We start from the raw sequence: 11,056 nt of genomic DNA, 5'->3' as shown, positions 1-11,056 counted from the left end.
TTAATAACTAGAAGTGTTCTCCTCAACAAGGAAGATTTTATTCATAATGAGAAATGTTTAATTGAAACTTAAAGTGATTTTTGAAAGACACTCAACTTAACAAATACCATCATTGCGATTATATACTTGGAAAAAGTATTTTGAGTATGAAAACCCACCAATGGTTAAATAGGTTTGTTTTTAGAACTTTCAGTTCGTACACGTATTATAAACAAATATAAAATTTTAAACAAGCTCCACAATATACTTTGCAAATTATTTGTAATTGACTGACATATATAGTTTAATCATATAGAATACATACATGTGCTTTGTTATCTCCTAGATCATCTATGACAGTATAGTACTTGCATATTTCTGCATATAAATTTTTGTCATTTGTTCTCAATGGTTTTTATACCTCAATATAAGCAATAATTTCCTTTTGCCTTATTTAAATGGCATGAGCAAACATTTTGGTTCAAATTGCAGTATAAAGAGGATTTTAACAAGTTTACAATTCCACTGCAATTTACAGAATCATTTTTAACTTTGCTTTAATTAATTATCATTCTTCCACCACCCTTACCTATTTTATGTAGACAGATTTTGAAATTAAAGGTTATTTTGCAACAAATGTGGTTATACTGCAATACATTATGGAGTTATTCTGCTATCAAAACCTGTAAATGTTGTAGGGCTTTATTCCTTCTTTGCGTGTGGCCTGGGTCAGCCATCTCACAGTTTTGATGCAAGCATTTCACAAATTTTATATATCCACACTATTTTACAAAACCAGCTTTTGTAAGTTGTTTGACATTTAACAGACATTTTATATTCAAAAGTACAATTCATCCGTCTGTCTGTCACAAACTTTTAAGAGCTATATCTCAGAAACTGTTAAAGTTTTTTAACATCAAACTTCATAGGTGTCTATATATAAATGAGGAGAAGGGGGATATCAATTCAACGAATTAGCTTGTTGTTAAGGAATTACAAGTATGAAACTGGTGAAACCAGTGTTGTAACGTTAGTTCGGCTAAAACACCACACCAGTGCATTGGACCGTCATTAAATTGTATAGTAAAACTTGAGATCCTTTGTTTAAAAAGTAAGCATGGGGATCCAGATTTGTTTGAATTAGGAGTCACTTTTAAGATATCACAGTAAGATTTAAGCATGCACTTTTTCAACGGAAATACCTTGAATCAGAAAGATCATGTGACGAAAGTGAAAACACTTGAGTAATGTAGTACTGGCAGAGAGCGAGGCAAGGGCAGCAATTTGGAGTAGATTTTCGTATACTTATCCGTTTATATGTGTACATTTTCTTTAAAGCTTTAATAATTTCTTTTCAAATAGATTAAATTGCATTTTCATGAAATGCATTTTAATGTCAAATATTGTTAATATGTATATGATTTATAGGGAATCCTATGCGCATGTGACATGGCACATTTGTTATTGACAAAGGTTTTAAACTTGGAAAACTATTTTGTGTTTACGTTGGTTTGTATTGTGCTGTATTGTGCTGTTTTGTACTGTTTGGGCAATCGGTCACTTGCCTTAAATAAAGGACCAATTAATTGTTTTAATGAAAATTCAATACTGCTCCAGCAGCTGGAGTTTCACTTCTTTAAATTGGAAAAATTAAATGGCTTACAATTCTCACACGACAACTAAAATTCAATGTATAACTAATGTGTCTAGCCACACAATTAAAGAGAAATCACATAGACAAACATTTTAATGTTTGTCAAAAGAATTACCTATGGATCATTGAAGATACAGTTAAACCTGTCAGAGTTTAGTTGCTCATATGATGTATGATTTTATTTTTCGAAAGCAAAAGTGTCCAGCCATTGAAAATATTTTACTATACCTATGCATAAAAATCATCATTTTACAATTTCTACAAGTATGTGAATATTGTTTGTAAAATTTTGAGGAGTTTGTGACTAAATTTCTCACAATTTTGAAAATTGTGGGATTTTTTTTTCCAAATAAATTGAGCGTCTTACTTTTACTTCACAAAAAAGGAAAGAGAGCCCTCTGTTGTCATGGTAATTCAAGAATTCCCAGATGTTCAGTTCAGTAAAATGTGCCTACTTAAATATGTGATATAGGAGACGTTTGACAAACATATCATTTCTGCATTCGGCCCAGTGAAACCACATTTAAGTAGTAAAATGTTCATACATAAGTTACCAAACCTATTTACTTGGTATACATTTTGCATGATTAGCTTAATATTTTTATTGAATGTAATTTCCTCAAATAATCTTAATGAACCTCACAAAAGTTATTATAATTTAAGTGTGTTGTCGTCATGAAAACAAATGTATGTATTTTTTGTGGAAAAGGGGCATATTATGTATAAAAAATCATGTTGAAATTACATATAGCTTACGTTGTTTGTTAAGGTAATAACCAACGGTTTGTTATTCTGATGCTTGTATTTAATTCCTATTCATCGGAACTCCAAACCGTTGTTGATTACCTCACGAAGACAATTCTTAATCCGCTTCTAATTAACACATGTCCATTTTGTCTGGGTAAATCAACAAAACATGCAAAGTTTAATACGTTCATGCCATCAAAGTCGGGACCTACAATGATTTCATTACAGTTCATGACGCCGACAGCAAAGTAGAGCAAAGCTACAGTACAGATCTGATAAAGCAAACTCCGATTTTCGGTTAAGGACAATAAAATATAAAAGTAAAAATGTTTATCTCAACAATATTTAAATCAAAGTAAAATTTGGGCCAATTGATATCAAAAACCTGGTCTTCAGGTTAAAGGTTACGCTAAAGGTGTAACAACTGTAGAAGCTTCCCTTATGACTAAATGTTGATCACATTTGGTAAGAATTTGTATCATCACAATATCACAACAAAGATGAAATCTAAGTAAAGTGTATTCAAAAATTAGGTTACCATGTCAAATATAAGAAAAAGCTTATGAACACTATAAATGCTTTGATTGTTTTAACTTAGTCAAATGAAATATAGCCTGAATGGTTTAGGGTCGCATGGGTTATATAGATTTTATAAATATCAACATAATATTCAACATCAGCGCATTCAAAATGCAATGCCAATAGGTTTCATATTATATATATTGACTAACATCCTTGTTAATTATGATCCTGGAGTCTTTACATTCCGCACTCCAGGGACAACATCCTTTTAAACACATCGATAGACCAAAAACTATTTATAACTTATTATGTTCTGAACCGCCTTGTCACTTAGGTTATGTAAATTGATGCCTATGTTGTAAATGCATAGTGATTCTCTACAGCAGTTGTTTTAATGTGAATGCAGTGTTAGAAGCTGGTAACAAAACGAGGTTCACATAATTTGTATGACAAAATTACGAGATTAACTGAGACTTACCTAAGTTGAAGGTTGATCACAATTTTATCGACTGCATACTGTTAAATCTTCTGTGCTTTAGTATTTGCCTTTCATCTTGTAATTTGGTCCTCTACTGAGAGTTAGCTAACGTGGTTATTGGCTTCTCTTTGTTTTGTCTACAATCAGCTTCAAATCTCCACTTCAACCACTGGGAAGATTCGAACAACCCTTCACATAAATGATCAATGGGTGATCCTCTATCAAAGTTGTTCAAAACGTTCCAGTAAGATGCATGTATTGATCATCAGTAGTACGTTGGCATATAGGTGACATTCACTCTTTTTTGTTAATCACTCCTCTTGTTTTACATTACACTCCTCTTTTTTCTATCTCGTTCCAACGACATACTTACTTGAGAGAACGACTAACTCGAACTCGAGGGAACAGTCAGCTTAGTCGAGTGAACGATATAGAAAAAACCAGGATGCATAACTAAATGAAAGAGGCGTGCAATCACAAAAGAGCGGTGCAGTGAATATATGAGGGGTGCATTAAACAAAAGAAGAGAGCATTTTAACTATCTCAAGGGAACGACTTACTAACTCGTGGGAACGAGTAAGCTATGTTGTGGGACAACTTACTAAGTTAAGGGAACGATCGAGATAGAAAAAAAGAGAGCAAAACTAAAGAGGAGTGCAACGAAACAAAGAGTGGTGCAGTAAAGTGTTTATTGCACTTTCCTTTATTTAATGCAATTTTTTCATTGCACTCTTCATTTATTTAGTTTTGCACTACTCTTTTCTGTGTCTCGTTCTCTCGACTTAATAAATCATTCCCACGACATAGTTAACTCGTTCCCTCTAGTTAGTATGTCGTGGGAACGAGATAGAAAAAAGAGGGATTGCAGTTTATAAAAAAGAGGAGTAAATGTCATCTCTATGCCACTGTACATCTAAATATAATGCAAACATGTCTGTATAAATATAGTTTATTCTCAATCATTTGATATAAACTAGTTATATTTGTTTCAAAATACATTGAAGCATATTGACATATTTAACTTTGCTTTGAATAATTGTTCATTGTTTTTTCATTCTGCCTCTTCTAACCATGTTAAGGATGGCCCCCACCTTGCCCCTGTACTGACCTGTGGGTCATTTTGATTGTCATATGGGCTGGGATGGTCATGGAAGGAAGAAAGTGTAAGATTTTGAAGGGACTTGTTCACACATTTTGTGATAAGGTTGACTGACATAAGTCAGTGATATAACTAACAGAAATTAATACAGCAACAAATTTAAATTAAACAAAAACAGACATATACCGGTAACTACAAATTATACAAATATATAGCAGTACATATTGTATGGTATTGTAATATGCTTTTACTGTTTTTTTAATCTGTATATAATTTTAAGTATGCATGTTTTAATAGACATGCGTATCTTTGTTTAATATTTATTTTATGTCATTTCATAAACTGTATTATTTCCGTTTTAAACCGAGATTGTACGATTTTGTCAAATATTTATGAATTTATATAAAACGTGTAAAAACCTATTATGCATATATTTCAATATAAATTAAAATAAAAGTTTACCCTTTGCATGCTGGGAAATTTGTATTCTGCTAAAATGTCGTCTGCTGAATTTCTGAAATTAGCATTTTCTTCGATTTTTTTTTAAGAATACTATCAGAATGGCAAACAGTTAGGATCCTGATGAGACGTCACATTCTGTGCGTCTCATCTGGATCCAAACTGTTTGCAAAGGCCTTCAAAATGTGGTTCCAGCGCTGAAAGGGTTAAGAAGGACATGTGTCAAAAAATGCGAAATAAGCCTGATATTTAATTCTGAAATCGACAATGTCTGTACAGTCGAGTTCGCCAGCATGTATATCATGCACGTACGATGTGAATCTATATTTTGTTTTACGGATCATTTTAATTTCCTGCAACGATATATATTCATACAACACACGAACACTAATTCCGAACCTAATAAAAAGATGAATGTTTCGGTTATTGTAGGAAATTATGTACGAAATATCTTCGTCACAATCGGCTCGGGGCGCTAATTTGTCTTTGCTGCATTTTATGAAATTTGTCTTCAATGTATATTTTTTCTTGCCTATTTTGCGTTATTATAACATATTTTAATCAATATATTACAATTTAACACATACAAAAATCGTATAGTGTCGCTTCAATAATATTTGTTAAAATAAATTCCGAACTTTTTAACCAATTTGTTATATTGTTCCATCTTAATCTGTAAAGAAAATGACACTAACACAGGGCATCAACAAGAACGATCAAGAACGTGTCCTTTAAATATTGCTCAATCTGTGTCAGTTTGCAACATGTATGGGGAAAAATTGTTGCCTTGTTTTACTGATAAGGGATTTGATTACAGAACATGAATATATCTTTAAACATTTTCTATAAAATATGTGTTCGTCATTTTCAGTAAACAAATTGACTGCATAATGTTACATCAAATATTGCCAGGAGAAAAAAGTCAGTTGAGGAAGCCAAGAAATCATGCGAGGATTTCTAGCTGCTTACCTACTCTGAAATGTATGGGTTTAGTTTTAACCTACGTCTTATATATTTTAATTTGAGTAAAGATTTATGTTATTCAAATAAAAGTTGGTTTGCTTAATTCTCAAATCGTTTTTCTAAAAATAAGGGATGTAGTTGACGCTTTTTCGTAATTTCATTTCATCGTTCCTCAAAAGGTTGTAACTTTGTTGCTCTGGTCTCTTCCCTACCATTGAGTAATTAAATGGTAATTAAAATGAATGCGGTTTGGTTTCCTTTTATTATTGTTTAATTTGAGTTGCAATGCTATGAGGTTAAATTTTATTCACACTTATATGTACTATCATGAATATTGCTGGGCCAAGTGTGAGGTTGACCGTTCCAAGGCGGTGACCCAAGCTTTATTCTTATATATGTTTATGTTGTTTTGTATTTTGCTGTGTTGTTCTATTCGGCAATTGGTCACTTGCCTTAAATTAATGACCAACTAATTGCATGTCACTAACATGCAATACTGCTCCAGCACCTGGAGTTTCACTTCTTTATTTTCAATGAAAAATTTAAAGATATTATGTTATTCACTACAGTAAATATATAAGAACAATGATTAAAATATTCTATGTCTTCAGAATATCCACAAAACATTTGTTTATCATAGATCATTAGAAAAAAATGTATAACGATGCACACACTATGACAAGTTTTGTCCACCAGTTTATACTTTTAAACATAAAGATTGACGTTTTTAAACGCACATTCCAATGACGTCATACTGTGGATTCACTAATTTTAAGGAGGTCTCATTTTCGCACACCTACCATTTCTCCAATTTATGATCACTGGAATATTTACCAAATAGGTTTTCCGCATTCTTCACGTTCATAGTGAAACGTCGAATCAGATCAGTCGTAACACCCTATGCCGTTATGTTTGAACATAAGACATTCTTCTGACGTTGATATGAACTCTTTGTAAAAATGGCTAAAATCGAGACTCACTATTGATCATGAAATTTATAGAAACCACTGCGCCAAAATGAACAAAATGTTGAAAAAAGCACGCGTAGATTTTTATTCAGATAAAGTAACATCCTGTGGCCGTGATCAAAAGAGCATGCACAAAATCGCAAAACACTTACTAGATGGCCCATCTGAAATAGCTCTCCCGTCTGGCAAAACATCCGATGAGTTAGCACAAGATTTCAATAAGTTTTTCATAAATAAAGTTGAAGGTATCAGAAAAGATATCTCTGAACGTGCCCTATCTCAAGCAAATTCAAAACATAGTAATGATAATAACCCAACAGCAGAAACATGCAGTTTGACGCATTTCCGTCCGACAACTGAGGAAGAAGTTGAAAAAATCAATATGCAATCCCCAAATAAATCTTGCGAGCTTGACCCTATTCCAACTTGGCTCCTGAAAGAATGCAAAACTGAACTGCTACCAATGCTGACAAAAATCATCAATCTTTCGATGGAAACAGCAAGTGTGCCAAGATCCTTTAAAACATCACGTATAAGACCTTTATTAAAAAAGCCCACCTTAGATAAAGAAACTCTACAAAACTATCGCCCGGTTTCGAATCTGCCATATGTTTCAAAATTATTGGAGAAAGTTGTCAGCAAAAGAAAAGATGAACATTTGACAGAAAACAATTTAAATTCAGAAAATCAGTCTGCATACAGGAAGTTTCACTCAACAGAAACAGCTTTATTAAAAGTTCAAAACGATGTCCTACAATCATTAGATAAGAAAAAGGTCACTGTCTTTGTCATGCTGGATCTCTCTGCCGCTTTCGACACCATCGACCACATAACCCTTTTAAGCCGCCTCGAACAACAGTTCGGCTTTGCTGAACAACCATTACAGTGGGTAGCTTCCTACCTATCTGACCGCTTCCAAACGGTGAGCATTGACGACAAGGTATCTGAACCAGTGCTGCTGACCTTCAGCGTACCCCAGGGATCTGTGATAGGCCCAAAATTTTACACTATGTATACTAAACCTGTTGGGGAAATTTGCAAAAAACATGGACTCGGGCATCACTTCTACGCCGATGACTCGCAGCTCTACCTTTCCTTTGAACCCACCGATGGAGCAGCCCAAGCAAAACACTAAATCGAGTTGAAAAGTGCCACCACGATATCATCTCTTCGTGGATGAATACAAATATGCTCAAACTTAACACCGACAAAACCGAGGTCATAGTATTTTCAAGTCAAAACAACGACAAGTACGTAGATGGGTTAACTTTTAAAGTAGGGGGCTCGACAAATAACCATCGCAATACGTACGAAATCTCGGTGCTTGGTTTGATTCAAGAATGAACATGGAACACCATATTAATGCTATAAATAGATCATGTTTCGGTCAGATTAGGCAAATAGGTCACATCAGGCAATATCTTACACCAAATACCACAAAATCATTGGTCAATTCACGTGTCATGTCTCGGCTAGACTACTGCAATGCACTGCTATATGGAACACAAACATCAGCTTTCAAGAAACTGCAAAATGTTCAAAACACTGCGGCACGTGTTATCACAAGAACATCCCGCTATAGTCACATAACACCGATCCTAAAAGAATTACACTGGCTCCCAGTAGAAAAAAGAATCCACGTCAAAATACTTACCAATGCGATCAAAGCCTTAAATGGACAATCGCCTGTATATCTGAAAAACCTACTTGAAGTCTACAAACCAAGGCGAAACTTAAGATCAAAGAACGAAGCGACTTCATTAGTGATTCCAACGAAGATTAAATCCGTATCATACGGAGAGCGAAGTTTCATGTACGCTGCTCCCAAACTCTGGAACTCACTTCCATCAAACATTCGAGGTTCTTCAACACTGAATTCATTCAAAAAGGCACTGAAAACTCACCTCTTCTCCAATCTTATGCAATATAAGCAGTGGTTTATTCAATTCATGATATAAAATCTCAATCATCATGAACTTGAATTAACCCCTTTAATGGAAGCATAATTATTTTATTTTTTGTTTTACGTTATTAAGTTTTAGATTTTATTGTTTCATTAATTGTCTTATAGCTATACACATAGGGTAGTTTTATAGTGTCTTGTTCATCTTTCTAATCTATGGTTACTGTGCATGTTTTTACGTAGTACTTATAGTAAAATAGAGTAGTTTTATAGTATAATTGAGTAGTTTTGATCGATTTCTTTTGAAACAGTGTTGCAAAATGTACTCGTATCTGCGATACGTCAAATGTTCTTATGTAAAGCGCCTTTGAAAGTGCACTCTTGCGTGAAAAGGGTGCTATATAAATCCGTTATAGTAATAATAATTTCTTCCTGCCTTTCAAGTCCAAATATGAAACATTTTAGTATTTTAATTATAATAGACAGCTTTTTACGCACAAATATAATACCTAACAAGAGCACCGCCTTGCAGGTGCAGACCGCTCATCTATTTTCTTTTTAAAGGTGAAGGGACTCTCATTTTCAATCACAAAGGAGGGAGGGGTGGAGTGAAGAAGGGTGTTTAGTGTGGGGGTGTGGACATATTACATTATTTTCCAAAAATGGGAAAAAAATATATAAAATTCGGGGGGAGGGGGGGGGGGGGGGGGGGGGGTTCGATGGTTGGAAGGTATTTCAAATATAAAATAAAAAAAATAAATATTTGTGTTTTTTAACCGTTTCAAAAAAAAATAAAATTGGGGTGGGGGGGTGGGGTGGGGTGGGGGGGTATAGTGTGAGGGTGTGGTGGTCATTTGTGAGATGATCTTAAAAAAAAAAAAAAAAAAAATTAGGGGGTGGGATTCGGGTGGGGGGAGGGGGGGGGTGGGGGGGATTCTTGGGTGCGATGGTTGGACGGTATTTCAAACATAAAATAATAAAAAAAATATTTGGGTTTTTTAACCGTTTAAAAAAAAAAATTGGGGGTGGGGTGGGGGGAGGGGGGTATAGTGTGAAGGTGTGGTGGTCATTTGTGAGATGATAAAAAAAATTAGGGGGGGGGGGATTCGAGGGGGGGGGGGGGGGGGGGAGGGGGAGGGGGGAAGGGCATGGGGGATGGTTTGGGTGGAGTCTATTGTGGTATGTCAGGTAAGAGTAGTTTTGTCAAAGTATCTAATCATAAATAAAGAAGTTATGGCAATTTTAGCAAAATTTAATAATTTGACCTCGAGAGTCAAGGTCATTCAAAGGTCAAGGTAAAATTCAACTTGCCAGGTACAGTAACCTCATGATAGCATGAAAGTATTTGAAGTTTGAAAGCAATAGCCTTAATACTTCAGAAGTAAAGTGGATCGAAACTCAAAATTTAACCATATATTCAAAGTTACTAAGTAAAAAAAGGGCCATAATTCCGTAAAATGACAACCAGAGTTATGCAACTTGTCCTTTTACTGTACCCTTATGATAGTTTGCGAGTGTTCCAAGTATGAAAGCAATATCTTTGATACTTTAGGGGTAAAGTGGACCAAAACACAAAACTTAACCAAATTTTCAATTTTCTAAGTATAAAGGGCCCATAATTCCGTCCAAATGCCAGTCAGAGTGACATAACTTTGCCTGCACAGTCCCCTTATGATAGTTAATAAGTGTTGCAAGTATGAAAGCAATAGCTTTGATACTGTAGGAATAAAGTGGACCTAAACACAAAACTTTAACAAATTTTCAATTTTCCAAGTAAAAAAAGGGCACATAATTCTGTCAAAATGCCAGTAAGAGTTACATTACTTTGCCTGCACAGTCCCCTTATGATAGTTAGTAAGTGTTGCAAGTATGAAAGCAATAGCTTTGATACTTAAGGAATAAAATGGACCTAAACATAAAACTTAACCAAAATTTTAAATTTTCTAAGTATAAAAAGGGCACATTATTTTGTCAAAATGCATGCCAGAGTTATCTAACTTTGCCTGCCCAGTCCCCTCATGATAGAAAGTAAGTGTACCAAGTTTGAATGCAACAGCATTGATACTTTCTGAGAAAAGTGGACCTAAACGCAAAACTTAACCAAAATTTTCAATTTTCTAAGTATAAAAAGGGCACATAATTCTGTCAAAATGAACGCCAGAGTTATCTCACTTTGCCTGCCCAGTCCTTTCATGATAGTTAGTAAGTGTACCAAGTTTGAATGCAATAGCAATGATACTTTCTGAGAAAAGTGGACCTAAACGCAAAACTTAACCGGACGCCA

Source organism: Dreissena polymorpha, chromosome 13 (genome assembly GCF_020536995.1).
Source record: "Dreissena polymorpha isolate Duluth1 chromosome 13, UMN_Dpol_1.0, whole genome shotgun sequence".
Taxonomy (NCBI): domain Eukaryota; kingdom Metazoa; phylum Mollusca; class Bivalvia; order Myida; family Dreissenidae; genus Dreissena; species Dreissena polymorpha.
Note: the sequence above shows the minus strand (reverse complement) of the source record.